The sequence below is a fragment of the Bufo bufo genome, chromosome 6, assembly GCF_905171765.1.
Source record: "Bufo bufo chromosome 6, aBufBuf1.1, whole genome shotgun sequence".
In the NCBI taxonomy this organism is placed as follows: domain Eukaryota; kingdom Metazoa; phylum Chordata; class Amphibia; order Anura; family Bufonidae; genus Bufo; species Bufo bufo.
In genome coordinates this window covers 388,541,873-388,563,794 of record NC_053394.1, presented here as the reverse complement: position 1 = coordinate 388,563,794, position 21,922 = coordinate 388,541,873, and the positions used below count along the sequence as shown (strand labels likewise).

General features: G+C 48.6%; 1 long non-coding RNA gene and 1 pseudogene across 1 annotated transcript; both read left to right on the top strand.

Moving 5' to 3' along the window:
- The window catches only part of LOC121003527, a 1,246,211-nt pseudogene that overhangs the window by 229,082 nt on the left and 995,207 nt on the right, over positions 1-21,922 (top strand).
- On the top strand, positions 3,249-21,826 carry LOC121003592. The gene is made up of 3 exons (XR_005779534.1): positions 3,249-3,331; positions 21,406-21,555; positions 21,639-21,826. It is a non-coding gene; the product is annotated as an uncharacterized LOC121003592 (long non-coding RNA).

The following is a 21,922-nucleotide window of genomic DNA, read 5'->3' as shown; positions in this document are numbered from 1 at the left end:
ACCAACACCAACAACAGCCCAGACATGTAACAACCAACAAAACGCTACACACACCCAGAACATAAACCCATACCACACATACAACAAGTGAGGGTAAAGGTACAAGGAGGGTACATAAGGGAGGACAATTTATGTTCCATAAGGTGGCCCTCAAGGACTGGGTTGGAACACCCAGGCAAGAAGCAAAGCTCCAACACCAAGCAAGGCTGTAGTACAACTGCACCCAGCCAGCAAGCCACAAGTTTATATCAAGCTTGCGGCCACACCTAGGAAATACTTTAATCCCCACTAGCCAGAAGATTAACCCCTTGCTCACCAAACAGAGGAGGCACACCTTAAAGGGGAAGTGCACGTGCAAACCGCAAATTACACATTGCCCCTGGAAACCAGTCTGCACGGCAACCTCGTCACATCAAACACCAATATGACCGTGACACCAAGCCAGCCAGCACCCGTGAGGCCAAGCCAGCCAGCACCCCTGAGGCCAAGCCAGCCAGCACCCCTGAGGCCAAGCCTGTCAGCACCCCTGAGGCCAAGCCTGTCAGCACCCCTGAGGCCAAGCCAGCCAGCACCCCTGAGGCCAAGCCTGTCAGCACCCCTGAGGCCAAGCCTGTCAGCACCCCTGAGGCCAAGCCAGCCAGCACCCCTGAGGCCAAGCCTGTCAGCACCCCTGACGCCAAGCCTGTCAGCACCCCTGAGGCCAAGCCAGCCAGCACCCCTGAAGCCAAGCCTGTCAGCACCCCTGAGGCCAAGCCAGCCAGCACCCCTGAGGCCAAGCCTGTCAGCACCCCTGAGGCTAAGCCAGCCAGCACCCCTGAGGCCAAGCCAGCCAGCACCCCTGAGGCTAAGCCTGTCAGCACCTCTGAGGCCAAGCCAGCCAGCACCCCTGAGGCCAAGCCTGTCAGCACCCCTGAGGCCAAGCCAGCCAACACCCCTTAAGGCCAAGCCTGTCAGCAAGCAGCAGGATAACACTGTGGGGACTTCAGTTGGGGGATAATGATAGAATGTGAGGAAGCTAAGATGTCTGTGTGTCACACTCTGCAGAGACGAGGCGGCTGAGAGAAGTTGTCCAGACCGAGTGGAGAAGATGATGAGAGAGAAGATCTACAGAGAAGATGATGACAGAGAGGAGACGTCACCTGGAGGCCCTGGATGTGACAGGTAAGTGCTGCTGTATAGCAAGTACAGCAAAGTGCGGGGGGGGGGGGGCAACATATTTATTGGGGCTTGTGCCCCGGATCTTTTGAGACCCTAGCAACACCCCTGGTCATCTGTATCACCGTCCTCAGGACAGCGATACAGACGGCTGTGCTGCGGCAGGGGAGGGAGAGGCGTCTCCCTCCCCTGTTCCTCTGATAGGCTGCGGGCCTTGTGCCTGCAGCCTATCAGAGGACGGTGCAGGCGGCGCGATGACGTCATCACGCCGCCTGAGCCGTACAGCACGGTACATAGGCCGGGAAGAGGCCTGCATCGCATCGTTGGAGGTAAGTAAAAGTTTTTTGTGGTTTTTTTTAGAGAAGAGAGACACCTGAAATTGGGGGAAGGAGTGGAAAGAGGCACCTTATACTGGCACATATTGGGGAGGAGGAGAAATGAGGCACTTGAAACTGGCACATATAAGGGAAGGGGGGAAAAAAGAGGCACCTTATACTGGCACATATGAGGGGGGGGGGAGAAATGAGGCACTTGAAACTGGCACATATGGGGGAAGGGGGGGGGAGAGGCACCTTATACTGGCACATATGAGGGGGGGGGGAGAAATGAGGCACTTGAAACTGGCACATATGGGGGAAGGGGGGGGAGAGGCACCTTATACTGGCACATATTTGGGGGGGGGGGAGAAAAGAGGCACTTGAAATTGGCACATATAAGGGAAGGGGGGGAAGAGGCACCTTATACCGGCACATATTGGGGGGGAGAGAAATGAGGCACTTGATACTGGCACATATTTGGGGGGGGGGGGGGGAGAAAAGAGGCACTTGAAATTGGCACATATAAGGGAAGAGGGGGAAGAGGCACCTTATACTGGCACATATTGGGGGGGAGAAAATATGCACTTCTTACTGACACATGGGGGGGCATCTATGGGGGTCACTTCTTACTGGCACATTATTTGGGGGCTTTTACTGAGGCCACAAAGAAAGGGTATTTTATATGGGGGTCTCTGCATTGTACTAGTATTATCAGGGGATTTATCTGTTTCTGCAGTATAGTATTGGGGAGCACAGCGGCACAGTATTAGGGGTGGTAGGATGATTTGTCCAGAAGATGGGAGGATGATGGAAAAGTAGTAAACTAAGATTTTTTTTTTGTTGTTGTCAAACTGCAGAGACGAAAAATGGCGACAAAATGGTGTCTGGTCTGAAGGTCTGAAAGGAGAAGATGAGGAACGAGAACATCTACATCAAAGGAGACGTCACTGGATGTAAGGGGTATGTGCGCTGTATTTCTGTAGTGATGAGATCAGGGGCGTAACGATCGCGGTGCGACAGCAACTGGGGCTGGAGGCGGAATATGGGCGTGGCTGAAGGTGGGACATGGGCGTGGCTGGAGGCAGGGCATGGGTGGGGCCTGGAAGGGGGCCCTCCCCCCCTTCTGTTCGGGTTTGGCTTGAAGAAAAGGGGGCAACCCTACTTCAGAGGCATATTACACATAAACAGCTTGGTTGTATGCACATACAGCTCAACTACACAGACATTACACGGATACAGCTCATCTATACAAACATTACAGGCTTACAGCTCTGCTACATACAGACTGGGATTCCACACAGCACAGCAGAGTCTCACACAGAACAGAGAAACCTGGTCATGTGATCTCCATGACTCCGCCCACACCTGATCACATGGCCATGACATCATCACAGGTCCTGTACCTTCTCCTGCAGCACAATCTGACTCCTCCCACACCTGATCACATGGTCATGACATCATCACAGGTCCTGTACCTTCTCCTGCAGCACAGCCTGACTCCTCCCACACCCGATCACATGGTCATGACATCATCACAGGTCCTGTACCTTCTCCTGCAGCACAGCCTGACTCCTCCCACACCTGATCACATGGTCATGACATCATCACAGGTCCTGTACCTTCTCCTGCAGCACAGCCTGACTCCTCCCACACATGATCACATGGTCATGACATCATCACAGGTCCTGTACCTTCTCCTGCAGCATAACCTGACTCCTCCCACACATGATCACATGGTCATGACATCATCACAGGGCCTGTACCTTCTCCTGGAGCCCGACTACTGCATGGTGGTAGAAATTACAGCCCAGGAGGCTCCATAGTGAAGGGTTGTCAGAGGAGGACACGCCTGCCCCCAGGTAAGTGGAACACTCATCACATCCACACATATAAGGGTTGGGACTGAATCCCATGACTCGGAGGCACCTGGTCCTCCCCAGACATGGTATATAGCCGTCTCTACAGCAGCTGTCTATTTCCCATAACAGGCTGGACCTTCTTGCCCCCTAGTGGTGAGGTCCTGCATAGATGTCACGGTGAGGGGGGTATTTCCCAGGACTCAGAAGGACCTGCTCCTCACTAATAATGGAGAACGGCCAGCTCTACAGCAGCGTCTATTTCCTATAATCTGCAGGGACCAGTTATTCCCCCATTCTCCTGGACCTGATCTATCATAGTATTTAGCTTCACAGTGAATTGGCTAAATCCCATTCTCTCCACAAGAACCATTCTGGTAAAGCTTCGGGGACATTATTATTATTTGTATTTGTTCCACATTGTAGCATTGACTAAAGTAACACAGGTGAACGGTGGATAATAAAGTCCTTATAGTTATTTCCTATTTCCCGGACTCCAGAAGGACCTTCTCCATCTATTATATACTGAGAAGGTGTCATATAGGAGAGGTCCCTCTGAGTGATGGGATTTAGCCAGCTCATATAGACATGACTATTTCCCGGATTCCAGAAGGACCTTCTCCATCTATTATATACTGAGAAGGTGTCATGGAGGAGAGGTCCCTCTGAGTGATGGTATTTAGCCGGCTCATATAGACATGACTATTTCCTGGACTCCAGAAGGACCTTCTCCATCTATTATATACAGAGAAGGTGTCATGGAGGAGAGGTCCCTCTGAGTGATGGGATTTAGCTGGCTCATATAGACATGACTATTTCCCGGACTCCAGAAGGACATTCTCCATCTATTACATACTGAGAAGGTGTCATGTAGGAGAGGTCCCTCTGAGTGATTGGATTTAGCTGGCTCATATAGACATGACTATTTCCCGGACTCCAGAAGGACCTTCTCCATCTATTACATACTGAGAAGGTGTCATGGAGGAGAGGTCCCTCTGAGTGATGGGATTTAGCTGGCTCATATAGAAATGACTATTCCCCGGACTCCAGAAGGACCTTCTCCATCTATTATATACTGAGAAGGTGTCATGTAGGAGAGGTCCCTCTGAGTGATGGGATTTAGCCGGCTCATATAGACATGACTATTCCCCGGACTCCAGAAGGACCTTCTCCATCTATTATATACTGAGAAGGTGTCATATAGGAGAGGTCCCTCTGAGTGATGGGATTTAGCCGGCTCATATAGACATGACTATTTCCTGGACTCCAGAAGGACCTTCTCCATCTATTATATACAGAGAAGGTGTCATGGAGGAGAGGTCCCTCTGAGTGATGGGATTTAGCTGGCTCATATAGACATGACTATTTCCCGGACTCCAGAAGGACCTTCTCCATCTATTACATACTGAGAAGGTGTCATGTAGGAGAGGTCCCTCTGAGTGATGGGATTTAGCTGGCTCATATAGACATGACTATTTCCCGGACTCCAGAAGGACCTTCTCCATCTATTACATACTGAGAAGGTGTCATGTAGGAGAGGTCCCTCTGAGTGATTGGATTTAGCTGGCTCATATAGACATGACTATTTCCCGGACTCCAGAAGGACCTTCTCCATCTATTACATACTGAGAAGGTGTCATGGAGGAGAGGTCCCTCTGAGTGATGGGATTTAGCTGGCTCATATAGAAATGACTATTTCCCGGACTCTAGAAGGACCTTCTGCATCTATTACATACTGAGAAGGTGTCATGGAGGAGAGGTCCCTCTGAGTGATGGGATTTAGCCGGCTCATATAGACATGACTATTTCCCGGACTCCAGAAGGACCTTCTCCATCTATTATATACAGAGAAGGTGTCATGGAGGAGAGGTCCCTCTGAGTGATGGGATTTAGCTGGCTCATATAGACATGACTATTTCCCGGACTCCAGAAGGACCTTCTCCATCTATTATATACTGAGAAGGTGTCATGTAGGAGAGGTCCCTCTCAGTGATGGGATTAAGCCGGCTCATATAGACATGACTATTTCCCGGACTCCAGAAGGACCTTCTCCATCTATTACATACTGAGAAGGTGTCATGTAGGAGAGGTCCCTCTCAGTGATGGGATTTAGCCGGCTCACATAGACATGACTATTTCCCAGACTCCAGAAGGACCTTCTCCATCTATTATATTATCTATTCCTCTGACACATTAGCAGCACGTATATATTCACCGATGACGCACTTTATGAACTCGGCCTTTGTTTCTTCTAACAAATATTTAAAAACCAAGCTGAGCTTCTGCAGGACATACCGTTGAAATGTGGTCAACCTTGTACATCATTAAAGATGTTTTACAGTTTTCACAAGTTAGTATCCTTATGAGTATTCTTAGAATAGACCCCATCTACGATGCTGTGGCGTGGCTGTGTACTGTAGCCGCTCTGCAATAGACTTCTATGGGATAGATTGCTCTCCCGGAGAAGTCTATGGTGGAGTGACTCCATAGTACGCCGCACACTTGTATAAACTGGAAAACCCCTTATAAATGTACTATTTCTAGGAGTCCAATGCAAAAGGATTAGGCAGAGTCCGTATCCTTCTAAAAATGGATTTGTAAAGTTAACTTATCATCTATTCAAAGACAGATATATTTATGTAATGCCGGCAGTCCGTGCCAGCCAGCGGACTACTTCTCCCAGCAGACACAGTAACCCTGTTAACGTCCATACATGCTGTCTGTTCACAGCTCCTCCATGCTGGAATACACATGCACAGTGTCTGCCCGTGGGTGGCGTGTGCTCCCTTCCCGATATTTATAAGGAAAGTGCATGTTCTAATAAGGGGAGAAATTCTATTTATCCGTGTACCTGACCCCTTGTGTTCCTGTTCTGTGACCTATAATCCCTGTTCTGATATCCCGCTCCTGACCCCTTGTGTTCCTGTTCTGTGACCTATAATCCCTGTTCTGATATTCCGCTCCTGACCCCTTGTGTTCCTGTTCTGTGACCTATAATCCCTGTTCTGATATTCCGCTCCTGACCCCTTGTGTTCCTGTTCTGTGACCTATAATCCCTGTTCTGACATCTTGCTCCTGACCCCGGCTTGTGTTCCTGTTCTGTGACCTATAATCCCTGTTCTGATATCCCGCTCCTGACCCCTTCTGTTCCTGTTTTGTGACCTATAATCCCTGTTCTGATATCCCGCTCCTGACCCCTTGTGTTAATGTTCTGTGGCCTATAATCCCTGTTCTGATATCCTGCACCTGACCCCTTGTGTTCCTGTTCTGTGACCTATAATCCCTGTTCTGACATCTTGCTCCTGACCCCGGCTTGTGTTCCTGTTCTGTGACCTACAATCCCTGTACTGATATCCCGCTCCTGACCCCTTGTGTTCCTGTTCTGTGACCTATAATCCCTGTTCTGACATCTTGCTCCTGACCCCTTGTATTCCTGTTCAGTGACCTATAATCCCTGTTCTGATATCCCGCTCCTGACCCCTTGTATTCCTGTTCTGTGACCTATAATCCCTGTTCTGATATTCCGCTCCTGACCCCTTGTGTTCCTGTTTTGTGACCTATAATCCCTGTTCTGATATCCTGCTCCTGACTCCTTGTGTTCCTGTTCTGTGACCTATAATCCCTGTTCTGACATCTTGCTCCTGACCCCGGCTTGTGTTCCTGTTCTGTGACCTATAATCCCTGTTCTGATATCCCGCTCCTGACCCCGGCTTGTGTTCCTGTTCTGTGACCTATAATCCCTGTTCTGATATCCCGCTCCTGACCCCGGCTTGTGTTCCTGTTCTGTGACCTATAATCCCTGTTCTGATATCCCGCTCCTGACCCCTTGTGTTCCTGTTCTGTGACCTATAATCCCTGTTCTGATATCCCGCTCCTGACCCCTTGTGTTCCTGTTCTTTGACCTATAATCCCTGCTCTGATATCCCGCTCCTGACCCGGCTTGTGTTCCTGTTCTGTGACCTATAATCCCAGTTCTGATATCCCGCTCCTGACCCGGCTTGTGTTCCTGTTCTGTGACCTATAATCCCTGTTCTGATATCCCGCTCCTGACCCGGCTTGTATTACTGTTCTGTGACCTATAATTCCTGTTCTGATATCCTGCTCCTGACCCCGGCTTGTGTTCCTGTTCTGTGACCTATAATCCCTGTACTGATATCCCGCTCCTGACCCCTTGTGTTCCTGTTCTGTGACCTATAATCCCTGTTCTGATATCCCGCTCCTGACCCCTTGTGTTCCTGTTCTGTGACCTATAATCCCTGTTCTGACATCTTGCTCCTGACCCCTTGTATTCCTGTTCAGTGACCTATAATCCCTGTTCTGATATCCCGCTCCTGACCCCTTGTATTCCTGTTCTGTGACCTATAATCCCTGTTCTGATATTCCGCTCCTGACCCCTTGTGTTCCTGTTTTGTGACCTATAATCCCTGTTCTGATATCCTGCTCCTGACTCCTTGTGTTCCTGTTCTGTGACCTATAATCCCTGTTCTGACATCTTGCTCCTGACCCCGGCTTGTGTTCCTGTTCTGTGACCTATAATCCCTGTTCTGATATCCCGCTCCCGACCCCTTGTATTCCTGTTCTGTGACCTATAATCCCTGTTCTGATATCCCGCTCCTGACCCCGGCTTGTGTTCCTGTTCTGTGACCTATAATCCCTGTTCTGATATCCCGCTCCAGACCCCGGCTTGTGTTCCTGTTCTGTGACCTATAATCCCTGTTCTGATATCCCGCTCCTGACCCCGGCTTGTGTTCCTGTTCTGTGACCTATAATCCCTGTTCTGATATCCCACTCCTGACCCCTTGTGTTCCTGTTCTGTGACCTATAATCCCTGTTCTGATATCCCGCTCCTGACCCCTTGTGTTCCTGTTCTTTGACCTATAATCCCTGTTCTAATATCCCGCTCCTGACCCGGCTTGTGTTCCTGTTCTGTGACCTATAATCCCTGTTCTGATATCCCGCTCCTGACCCCTTGTATTCCTGTTCTGTGACCTATAATTCCTGTTCTGATATCCCGCTCCTGACCCGGCTTGTGTTCCTGTTCTGTGACCTATAATCCCAGTTCTGATATCCCGCTCCTGACCCGGCTTGTGTTCCTGATCTTTGACCTATAATCCCAGTTCTGATATCCCGCTCCTGACCCGGCTTGTGTTCCTGATCTTTGACCTATAATCCCTGTTCTGATATCCCGCTCCTGACCCGGCCTGCACCTATGCTACCGGCCCTGACTAGATGACTGACTACCTTGGCCTGTATTCAGACACTGCTCCTGCCGGACCCTTTGAGACTTGTTTTATGGACTGTATTCTGCCTGGTCAGCCGTCACCTCCTCCATGTTAGGTGATACAACCCGCAGTATGTTAATTTAGGCAGTTCATTTCAATTTACCTAGTTGTCATACTAAATTTCCATTGAATACCATTGATGCCACAGATGGCCATGCTCTTACCAGTCCCACATCTCAGTGCTGCCCTCATTACTCACAATTTGCACTGACACATGGGATGTGAACATAAGAAGTGCTGCAGAGTTTCACATACTAACAGACTTGTTTAGGGAACAGCAATAATCTGCAGCTTTTCTGTAACGTGTGTTCGCTCCCATAGACTATCCTCTTCTATAATGACACACAGTCCTCTGTGGTATCCTCCCATGAAATCCATTCTTGTTTACTGGGAGAGTAGCAGCAGTGCTGAACTTTCTCCATGTATAGACAATTTGTCTTACCGTGGACTGATGAACAGCAAGGCTTTTGGAGATACTTTTATAACCCTTTCCAGCTTCATGCAAGTCAGCAATTCTTAAAGAGGACCTTTCACCTGTATAAACTATGTGAACTGAGTATGCTGCCATAGAGAGCGGCGCCCGGGGATCTCACTGCACCTACTATTATCCCCGGGCGCCGCTCCGTTCTCCCGTTATAGCCTCCGGTACCTTTTTGCTTCTTAAGTTATAGTAGGCGGGTCTTCCCTTGTCCTGTGGGCGTCTCCTTCTCCTAGGCTGCAGCGCTGGCCAATCGCAGCGCACAGCTCTCAGCCTGGGAGAAAAAAACCTCCCAGGCTGTGAGCTGTGCGCTGCGATTGGCCAGCGCTGCAGCCTAGGAGAAGGAGACGCCCACAGGACAAGGGAAGACCCGCCTACTATAACTTACTGAGCGAAGATACCGGAGGGCATAACGGGAGAACGGAGCGCCTCTTTAATCGTAGGTCTTCTGAGAGCATTCACTTCAGGCAATGCTTCTTGTGAAAAGCAAACCCAGAACTGGTGTGTGTTTTTTATAGGGCAGGGCAGCTGTAACCAACACCTCCAAACTCATCTCATTGATTTGGACTCCAGTTGGCTGACACCTCACTCCAATTAGCTCTTGGAGATATCATTAGTCTAGGGGTTCACATACTTTTTCCACCTGCAATGTGAATGTTTACATGGTGTGTTCAATAAAAACATGGTAACATTTAATTCTTTGTGTGTTATTAGTTTAAGCAGACTGTGATTGTCTATTGTTGTGACTTAGATGAAGATCAGATCACATTTTATGACCAATTTGTGCAGAAATCCATATCATTCCAAAGGGTTCACATACTTTTTCTTGCAACTGTATGTAAGCGCTCACTAGTATGCAGGAGGAGGGGGAGAGAAGCTCTGTGGGCGCTGTACTTACCCCTCCTCCTGCTCGCTCTTTTCAGGTCCCACGCTACTGTGTCCTGGCTGCCTGCAGCATCAGGATGTACAGAGCGCACTCTGAACTGACGCTGCAGGAAGTCAGGTGACCATGCAGCACGGGCCCTCAGAAGACAATAGAACGGGAAGACCGCTGGACTGGGAGAGGAGCGGCAGAGCAGGAGAGGCAAGTTAATTTATTTATTTTTAAGTCTGATATGGGGAAGGGGGTGCAGGTCCGATATTGGGGGTCTGGAAGTCTAACGGTGGTCCAATATGGGGGATCTGAGGTCTGGTCTGGGGGGTCTATTGGGAGTCTGATATAGGGGTCTGGAAGTCTGGTCTGAGGTCTAATGGGGTCTGGTCTGAAATCTGATATTGCGGTCTGGAGGTTTAATGGTCTAATAAGGGCGTCTGGAGGTTTTGTTTGATACATGGGGTGGGGGTCTAACATGTAGGCCTAATGGAGGTCTCATCTGATGTCTGATATGGGGGGGTCTGATTTTATGTTTACTCTGTTTTTATTATTTTTCATAAGAGGACAAAAACAGCAAAACAATCTCTTGAGAATGTACAGATAAGGCTACTTTCACACTTGCGTTCAGAGCGGATCTGTCTGGTGTCTGCACAGACGGATCCGCTCCTATAATGCAGATGTTTGGATCCGTTCAGAACGGATCCGTCTGCATTATAGTTTAGAAAAAAAATCTAAGTGTGAAAGTTGTTCAGACGGATCCGTCCAGACTTTACATTGAAAGTCAATAGGGGACGGATTCGTTTGAAAATTTGAGCCATATTGTGTCAACTTCAAACGGATCCGTCCCCATTAACTTACATTGTAAGTCTGGACGGATCCGTTTGCCTCCGCACGGCCAGGCGGACACCCGAACGCTGCAAGCAGCGTTCGGGTGTCCGCCTGCTGAGCGGAGCGGAGGCTGAACGCTGCCAGACTGATGCATTCTCAGCGGATCCGCATCCACTCAGAATGCATTGGGGCAGTACGGATGCGTTCGGTGCCGCTTGTGAGAGCCTTTAAACGGAGCTCACAAGTGGAGCCCCGAACGCTAGTGTGAAAGTAGCCTAAGTCTTATAGGATCGTGCAGGATCCCCATAATTTAAGCTTCTGCAATTGAGACCATTAAAAAGTTGCTGTAAGCTACATACAGTAATAAACTCACTTATCTAAATCAGCCTGGCCAATCTTGATATTGGAACGTTCACACGTAAACTGACAAACACGAGGGGGGGAAAAGAGTGAAGGAAAGAGGGGGGAGGAAAGGCTGAGAGGGGAAGGAAAAGGGAGGGGAAGATGATGGGGGGGTATTCTGTGAAATCGGTCTAGTTCTCAATAGAGCCATCTCAAATGTTGAAGCACTAAATCTCATCTAGACTTAGAGAAGGTTCCGTGGACTGTATAGCATCATCAACCTCATCAACAAATACCACTAAGAACTCGGAGGAGCTGAACAATTCAGAAAGACGACGCCACCTTCGTTCAAATTTCTCCCCTTGTTCATGCGAAAGAGCGATCAGTTCTTCCATTCTCAGTAAATGTCTAAGTTCTTTCGCCCATTCGTGCAGAGAGGGTACTCTGACAGATTTCCAATGTCTCGGGATCGTCATGCGGGCTGTCGTGAGGAAGAACCTTAGCGCATTCTTTTTCAATTGCGCCAAAGAACCATGCACCAGCAAAAGAAAGGTACCTTGTTCCAGAAGATTTTGATCATAGGGCAAGCCCACTAGATATGTAACAAAGTACCTTCATCTGCCTTGCATCTCCAACATAAATTGGAAGTAGAAGGAAACATTTTATGAAGGGTCGATGGACAGTAATACCATCTAGAGCAGCAGTTCTCAACCTAGGGGTCGCGACCCCTTTGGGGGTCGATCGGCCCTTTCCGGGGGGTCGACTGAGGCTTCCTATTGTGGGTCCAGGCCCGTCGCTAACAGGCAGGCAAAACAAGCAATTGCTTGGGGCCCCGAGCTGGCCCGGGGCCAAGCAGAGCCGGTGCTTATTTTGCGGCTGAGTAACTCAGAAGATCCGATGGTATATTCTAACCCCCAGGCGTTCCCATGGTGACAGGGACGCTTGCCTGGGGGTTAGAATATACAGGGCCACGGCGCTCACAGCAGTATATTTATAAACTAATCAGTAACTACTTTAACTTTAATCATTGCTCATTGCTGAGCTCTTTACTTGGATTATAATTTATTTGGATATGGGATATCTTACTTTGTCTTAGCTCCGGTAATAGTAGGCAGTGCGGGGGGCGGCACTCACTCACTGACGTCACGCGCCTGCTCCTCCCACTAGGCGGCGCAGGCGCGTGACATCAGTGAGTGAGCGCCGCCCCCCGCTATGCCTGCTTTTACCGGAGCTAAGACAAAGTAAGATATCCCATATCCAAATAAATTATAATCCAAGTAAAGAGCTCAGCAATGAGCAATGATTAAAGTTAAAGTAGTTACTGATTAGTTTATAAATATACTGCTGTGAGCGATGGGGAGGGGGATCTGTGGATGGCACTGTAGGGGGATCTGTGGATGGCAGTGCCATCCACAGATCCCCCCTCCCCTAAACAGTGCCATCCACAGATCTCCCCCCTAAACAGTGCCATCCACAGATCCCACCTAAACAGTGCCATCCACAGATCCCCCTACAGTGCCATCCACAGATCCCCCTACAGTGCCATCCACAGATCCCCCTACAGTGCCATCCACAGATCCCCCCTCCCCTAAACAGTGCCATCCACAGATCTCCCCCCTAAACAGTGCCATCCACAGATCTCCCCCCTAAACAGTGCCATCCACAGATCTCCCCCCTAAACAGTGCCATCCACAGATCTCCCCCCTAAACAGTGCCATCCACAGATCTCCCCCCTAAACAGTGCCATCCACAGATCTCCCCCCTAAACAGTGCCATCCACAGATCCCCCTCCCCTAAACAGTGCCATCATGGCACTGTTTAGGGGAGGGGGGATCTGTGGATGGCACTGTTTAGGGGGGATCTGTGGATGGCACTGTTTAGGGGGGATCTGTGGATGGCACTGTTTAGGGGGGATCTGTGGATGACAATGTTTAGGGGGGAGATCTGTGGATGGCGCTGTTTAGGGGAGGGGGGGATCTGTGGATGGCACTGTTTAGGGGGGAGATCTGTGGATGGCACTGTTTAGGGGGGAGATCTGTGGATGGCACTGTTTAGGGGAGGGGGGATCTGTGGATGGCACTGTAGGGGGATCTGTGGATGGCACTGTAGGGGGATCTGTGGATGGCACTGTAGGGGGATCTGTGGATGGCACTGTTTAGGTGGGATCTGTGGATGGCACTGTTTAGGGGGGAGATCTGTGGATGGCACTGTTTAGGGGAGGGGGGATCTGTGGATGGCACTGCCATCCACAGATCCCCCTACAGTGCCATCCACAGATCTCCCCCCTAAACAGTGCCATCCACAGATCCCACCTAAACAGTGCCATCCACAGATCCCCCTACAGTGCCATCCACAGATCCCCCTACAGTGCCATCCACAGATCCCCCTACAGTGCCATCCACAGATCCCCCCTCCCCTAAACAGTGCCATCCACAGATCTCCCCCCTAAACAGTGCCATCCACAGATCTCCCCCCTAAACAGTGCCATCCACAGATCTCCCCCCTAAACAGTGCCATCCACAGATCTCCCCCCTAAACAGTGCCATCCACAGATCTCCCCCCTAAACAGTGCCATCCACAGATCCCCCTCCCCTAAACAGTGCCATCATGGCACTGTTTAGGGGAGGGGGGATCTGTGGATGGCACTGTTTAGGGGGGATCTGTGGATGGCACTGTTTAGGGGGGATCTGTGGATGGCACTGTTTAGGGGGGATCTGTGGATGACAATGTTTAGGGGGGAGATCTGTGGATGGCGCTGTTTAGGGGAGGGGGGGATCTGTGGATGGCACTGTAGGGGGATCTGTGGATGGCACTGTTTAGGTAGGATCTGTGGATGGCACTGTTTAGGGGGGATCTGTGGATGACAATGTTTAGGGGGGGATCTGTGGATGGCACTGTAGGGGGATCTGTGGATGGCACTGTTTAGGTAGGATCTGTGGATGGCACTGTTTAGGGGGGATCTGTGGATGACAATGTTTAGGGGGGAGATCTGTGGATGGCACTGTTTAGGGGAGGGGGGATCTGTGGATGGCACTGTTTAGGGGGGATCTGTGGATGGCACTGTTTAGGGGGGGATCTGTGGATGTCTTTGTGATTAATTACTCTGCTTTAATTATGTACAATTTGTAGCAATAAAAATACATCCTGCATATCAGATATTTACATTACAGTTCATAACAGTAGCAAAATTAGTTATGACGTAGCAAGGAAAAAAATGTAATGGTTGGGGGTCACCACAACATGAGGAACTGTATTAAGGGGTCACGGCTTTAGAAAGGTTGAGAACCACTGATCTAGAGAGTATCTTGAAGTTTTTTTCCTGGGCTGAAGTTGCTATGGACAATCCATGGGAGAACGCACACATTTTGTCAACCTCCTTGGGTAAGAAGGACAATCGGAGATCCGTTTCCCATTTTTGGAAATAGGACGCTAGATCATCATTGCATTGTTTCAGTAAGATTTTGTATAGCTGTGAGAGCAGTTTGTCGTGTGTGTCGGGTTTGAGAAAGCGGGAATCGAAGTCCGACATTGCCAGATATGAGGAGAGTGCAAATATTCGGTCAACAGATGCTTTCAGCTGGGCATATTTGAGCCAACAACTGCCTTGTCTCACATCCGAAGGCACCAAGGCAAGTCAATTTAGAATCCGTCATGGCATCCCTAACTCTCGGACATGCAGGTTGGGGCCATTTCAGAAATCTATTCACTTGACACCCCGGGGAAAAGGCGGGATTGCCCATAAGAGGAGTCATTGGACCTGGTCTATGAGATAATTGAGAGTTTAGGAGCTATCTATCCCACTGAGTGAGGGTATGTCGCACTAAAAAGGGCCATTCTTCCATCTGAGGTCTATCTGCAACCTTTAACAAGGGCGCTATTTTTAGATCCAAGGGAGAGCGATCAAACTCCAATTGAACCCAAAGCTTCGCACCTGGTCCAGCAGACCAATTTAGGATCCGCATGAGTAATGCTGATGCATTATAGAGTTTCAGGTCCAGCATGCCCATACCTCCTCTGTGTTTGGCTTTAGTCAATGTCCGATTGCTCAATCTAGACTTGCTGGAACCCCATATGAAGCGTGTCTTCGTTTTGGTCAGGGTAACAAAAAATTTCCCGGGTATGCAAATGGGAATGGTTTGGAAAAGATAAAGGAATCTTGGGAGTATTTCCATTTTAATCACATTTATTCTACAAAACCACAATAGTCTGAAGAGAATACCTCCCCAGATCAGTTACCGTTCTATTTTGAAGAGGCAGATAGTTAAGTGGATAGAGGAGATGGAGTTGTGCCGGGATTTGTAGCCCCAGGTATGTAATGCCTGTGGCCTGTCATTTGAAAGAGAAGTTGGACTGTATAAGTGAGGCCTCGCGTTCTGATAACGTGATATATTCAGCATTTCACTTTTATTGAGGTTAATTTTAAAGTTACTAAGGCGCCCACATTTTTGAAATTCTTTTCATATGGATGGGAGGGAGACATGCGGGTTCGAAGTGTACAAGAGTAGATCATCTGCGTATAACGCTAATTTGTGCTGGTGTCCATTTGTTTCTATCCCTAAAACATCCTGGTTGTTTCTGAGGGTTGGCCAAATGTTCCATAACCAGGACATAAAGCAATGGCGATAGAGGGCAGCCCTGATGGGTGCTGTTCCAGATCTCAAAGGCCGGAGAAAGAATACCGTTGGTCTGAACCCTAGCTGAGGGATGTGAGTAAAGGGCACCGATCCGATTAACTAGGGTGGGGCTTAAACCGACTTGTCGCAGGGAAGCTATCATAAAGCCCCAATGTACCCTGAGTGGGAACCTGCGCTGATTGCGGTGTAGTCAATACTGGCACATGATGGGGGGGCTTATTACTGGCACATGATGGGGGTGCGCTTGTTACTGGAACATGGGGGGGCTCTTATTACTGGCACGTGATGTGGGCTGGGCTCTTATTACTGGCACGTGATGGGGGGCCTTGTTACTGGCACGTGATAGGGAGCTCTTGTTACTGGCACGTGATGGGGGCACTTATTACTGGCACATTATTGGTGGGCACTATAGGGGCATCTACTGAAGCCACAAAGAAGGGGTATTTTATATGGGGGGCTCTGTACAGTAGCATTTTATACTGGGACACATGGTGGGTACTATGGGGAAGGGGAGAGAGAGGAGTACTATGGAGTCATCTACGGGGGGCGCTAAGAAGGGGTATTTTATACTTGCAAATTATGGGGGACACTGAGGGCATCTGCTGGGGCACGATATATGGGGCATGTGGCGAAACCAACCTCGCCACTGGGTTTTGGAGGGGCCGGGTTGCCAGCCTCTTTCTCCAGGATTATGGCCCATACTAACTTTGAAGGGGAAGACAGACCGGCCGCACAGCTTAAATCTGTGGAACTGCTTTGGGCAGGAAAGCCATGCTTGCGGCCGGCCAAATGTGACTTCCATGGAATTCGGGAACCCCTGCTCGGATCTGGGTGATTTTTGGATATGTTGTTCACCCAGATCAGAGCTATCCATGGATGTATACATTATGGGGATATGTGGGGTTTTGGGGTGTTTTCTGTGTTTTGGGAAAAATGTGTGTTTTCTGTCTGTGAGTGATTAAGGTAGCCCATTACGTTTGGTAATTGTATTTTGTGGATTGCGTCTCAGACAATGCCAGTGTGTTAGTTAATTGTGTCATAGACAATGCTCATTGTATTTTGTTGATTGCGTTACAGACAGAGGGAAGGGGATTTTGTGTACAATTGCTGGGAAGGTTTCAATATTGAAAATGCATGTGATTGGCTAAAATATAAACTGTCACAGTCTTTTACAAGGGCCCCAGGGGCAGTGTCCCTTGCTAGGAGACCTGCATAAAAGGCTGGAAAATAACCCATTAAAGAGTTCCTGTTTTTACCCTTTACCAAGTTGAGGCTGGTGTTTGGGTAACTGATCGACACTGGGGGATTGCTATACGCTGAAGATTTGCTATACTCCCCTGGCTATACTATTAGCTCTTGTAAGAGCTGTTCCTGCTCTCTAGATTAAGGAGAGGTTCACCCACTGGAGCCTTGTCGTAGGTCCAGGGTGGGTAGGAGACGGTGAGGCCTCAACCAAGCTTCGGCGGTTCGTTGGGTCTGCAGCGCTTACGGTGTCAAGTGGAGTGCTTGGAGTCCTCGGGAAGCACTAGGAGCCACTATCAACGGAGGTACCCGGTCGGGGTGCTAGGAGATCAGTTACAGGGCATTTTATACTGGTACATTATTGGGGGCACTAGGAGGAAGGGGGGAGAGGAGCACTATGGGGGCATTTACTGGGGGCACTATATAGGGGTATTTTATACTGGCACATTATGGGGGACATTAGCTCAACTGGGGGCATTACAAGGGGGTATTTTTTGCATTGTCACATTATAAGGAGAATTATTTCTACTGGGGGCATTATGGTGGGCTTTATTACTCCCCCATGGTATGACCCCCTAGTAGCAGCCTCTCCCTGCTCTGCTATCCCTTTGCTCCTTCTCCAAATCCTTTATTATGAAATCTTTCTCATTAGGATAAAACACAACATCAGCTCTGCTGAGCCGCCGGCCAAAGTGTGGAAGTGTCCGAGATCCCCAAGGGCCAAGCCGAGTAACTGTAAGTTTTCATGTGAAATATGTTTGTTATACACATATAGCCTACACTGTGCCACACAATATACAGTATCAGGGCTCCAGATGGCGACCAAAATGGTCGCCAATGAGACTTAAAATTGCTAAATGGCGACAAGACTTTGTAGTCTTGTCGCCATTTGCGCCTAGACCCGCCGCTGCTCTGCCGCTTTCACAAACTGACATGGCACGCGCTACTCTCAGCGCGGCCATGTTCTCAACAACACAGGGGAGAAGGAGGCGGTCCCTCCCCCCTGTACTGCCGCTGCCGCCAATCGGCTGATAGCAGGGAGGAGGAGGGGAGGGGCTATGGCCACTGCCCCAATAATGAATTTCGTTTATGCTTACAATACAAACGCAGGCTGCCATGCGGGTGCCGGACATATCCCATACCTGACACCCAGCCTCTATGACTGCGCGCTGCGATCCTCTGCTATTAACCCCCTAGGTGCTGCACCTAGAGGGTTAATAGTGGCAGATCGCAGCGCGCAGTCATAGAGGCTGGGTGTCAGGTATGGGATATGTCCGGCACCCGCATGGCAGCCTGCGTTTGTATTGTAAGCATAAACGAAATTCATTATTGGGGCAGTGGCCATAGCCCCTCCCCTCCTCCTCCCTGCTATCAGCCCATTGGTGGCAGCAGCAGTACAGGGGGGAGGGACCGCCTCCTTTTCCAACTGAGGTGATGCTTACAGTATATTTCCCTATTGCCGATGTTGCATGCACCGACAATTAGGAGGATGAGCGTCGGCGCCGACGATACGAGGTGGATGTGTCACATTTGGCATACGTACGCCGTTATGGGGTATGCAGTTATGTCTACTGTACACAGTACGTGTGTGGCCTCATGAAAAATACATTAACCACGCGTGTGCTGGCGGAGGAGAGTGAGGGTGGCTCCTCTACAATTCATCCCAGCTGCCAAACTGTTTGGGTTCTGGGATTTACTGGCATTTCATTCAGCCACAGTAATAAGTGCCAGCTATCCCGGGGCTCGCAGTGTACAGCAGGATGCTGCATGCGTGTGCCCTGTCTGTGTGCAGGCGTCTTCGTACGTCATTGTTTATATGCGGTTCTCTGCCATGCACTGTCCATTGGTACTATACTGTCTCTACTCATGACCCAGAACACATAGGGTTAATCTATACCGCCATCTGCTTCTGTGCCAGTGTGGAAAAGTACATGGGCTGTCACCCATGTGATGCCCAAGCTCGGTCCTCGCACCGTAGGTGTACTGTCAGTGTACACCAAGACCCGTGTTGGTCAGCGCCGGTGGCAACTTCTGATTTTGATGCACACGTATACCCAGAGCTCAGGCGCATCCCATGTGCTGCCTATAGTATGCCCCTTTTAGTGTAAGCCTGGGGCTCCGATCAGTTACCATGGCAGCCAGGACGCTATTGAAGCCCTGGCTGCCATAGTCGGCTCCCTGCTGCTGTGTGTACAAAGCACAGAGCAGCAGTGACAGTGTGAGGTCCTATTCACCCTGATAGAGATCTATCAGGGTGAACAGGACAAGAGATGAAAGATCCCAGGTTCTAGCCCCTAAGGGGGGAAATAGGTATTAAATAAAAAGTAAAAAAAAACAAACACGAAAATATTAAGTTCAAATCACTCCCTTGCCCAATTTTACATATAAAATATATAAACAATAAAAAAAATTACATATCACCATGCCCGAAAAAGTGTGAACTATTAAAATATTTAAAAATATCTCCTATGCGGTGAACGCCGTAACAGAAAAAAGTTTCGATCCGTATAAAAAGAGAGAACACAACATCTACACTTTATTATCTCCTCCGATGTCTCCTCTTATCTGCAGTTATTGTATTTTACATTCGATTTTGTAGGATTTTCCATCGTCTCATTTTCTTTCCATTCAGGTTCCTACAATATAGGATCCGCTCAGTGGATATCTTCTATATAAGATCCTTCTCCTGATTGACCTCGCAAGGATGGACAGGGACAAGATGGCGGAGAGTATAATAAATCTCACCCTAGAGATCCTCTTCCGGCTTACTGGAGAGGTGAGAGATTCTGATGATGTCACATTACATCATCTTATCTATGTTACTAACAGATAGACATGACTGGAGAGGTGAGGGACTCTGGAGATGTATGACGTGATAGTTATTACTGTGTCTCTCCATAACCAGGACTACACAGTAGTGAAGAAGACTTCTAGTGAGCGCTGTCAGGACCCTGTGTCTGAAGGATGGGGAAGAACCCTGAGCCCAATCATGGGGCCTCCACCTCACTACCTGATACATGAGGAAATCAATAGAGAGAAGATCCTAGAACTCACCAACAAGATGATTGAGCTGTTGACTGGAGAGGTGACACTGCTGGGAATGCTGGGACATTATACAGGAACGCTATGAAGGAATCTGGGTGATGACTGTATCATTGTGTTGTCAGGTTCCTATAAGGTGTCAGGATGTCGCCGTCTATTTCTCCATGGAGGAGTGGGAGTATTTAGAAGGACACAAAGATCAGTACAAGGACATCATGATGGAGGATCACCGGCCCCTCACATCACCAGGTAATAGAAATTACTAAATACACACGTCCTCTCATTATCTGTATGTAAGGAATGAATTCAATCACTCGATGTGTTTCCTACTGTTGGAAATTGGCCACAACAACACAAAACTTCTTGAAGCAACTTCTTCTTCAGAAGATTCTTTTGTTTAAGCCTCATTCACACATCAGTGTTTTGTCAGTGATTTCCATCCGTGATTGTGAGCCAAAACCAGGATTTGAGCCTCCACAGACATAAGGTATAGGGGAAACTCTGTACCTGTTCTGTGTTTAGAGTTTCACCTTGTTTTGGCTTAAAATCTCTGATGGAAATCTGAAGAGCAGCAAGACCTCATTGAAGTCAATGTAAAATGTAGGCAGATTATGGCATAAGAGGTAAATGGAAGTAAATTACAGCCGTGGTAAAAGGCAGCGCTCTGTTATAAGTCCTGGACACCGTCCTTTATACCTCAGAGAACAAAGGAATCATTAATAATTCCAGTTTTCCGCAGTGTGTCGCTGTACGTAGACTTCAGTGTTTTACACACAGATTCCATCATTCTCATACGTAACCATAGATCTACACAAGTTACACCGACAACAACTTCTAATTGGATAAAAGTTCCTTATCACGATCTCTTGATGCATAAATAATTTGTTCCCGGGGCCTTCCATTAAAGGGAACCTGTCACCGGGATTTTGTGTATAGAGCTGAGGACATGGGTTGCAAATTAACCTGAGATGAGCCTAAATTAGACACATATTATAGGCGGAGAGGTCGGTGCAATGGGGGCGGCAGGTCTACAATTGTCTGTGTGCAGTGGGCGGAGAAGGGAACGGGCCAGCAGGCCTGTCTGATTTACCATTTTTTACAAATGTTTCAGGTGTAGAAAAGGGTCTAAATGTAAGACAGCTTGGAAGATGTCTTACATTTAGAACTGGTGCTGGAAGCCCTGAAGTTATGGAGAGGCCTGCGCCTCTTCATAACTTCGGTGGAACCACCGCCAGCTTAGGGCTTCGTTAAGACCTGCGCCTAAAACACTGATCTTAATAAATGTGCCCCAAGATGTATACCTAAGACAACATGGCTGACCATCCAATATAATCCTGATTCTGCAACACCTACAGTTAAGGAAGAGAGAACAACACCCGAGAGATGTCCCAGTCCTCTTTTTCCACAGGATAATTCAGAAGAACATCACTATGTCCCACAGGATGATCAGGTAGATGGATATAAGGTCATCATGATGGAGGATCACTGGCCTCTCATATCAACAGGTAATAGACATGACTAAATACACATGTCCTCTCATTATCTGTATGTAAGGAATTAATTCAGTCACTGGATGTGTTTCCTACAGTAAAGGAAGATATAATAACACCAGAGAGATGTCCCAGTCCTCTTCTTCTACAGGATGGGTCAGAAGAACATCAAAATGTCTCACAGGATGATCAGGTAGATGGAGATAAGGTCTTATGAAATGTCCCCTATGATCTGTAGAAGACTGTGAAGATCTTGTGTTCAGTCTTGTTTTATCCACTAGTATTATATGATTTATCCTTGTGTAATGAGAAAGGTGGAGATGGCAGGATTACAGCTGACCATAGACGTTACATGTTGTCTGGATCTTCTCACTATTTTCTG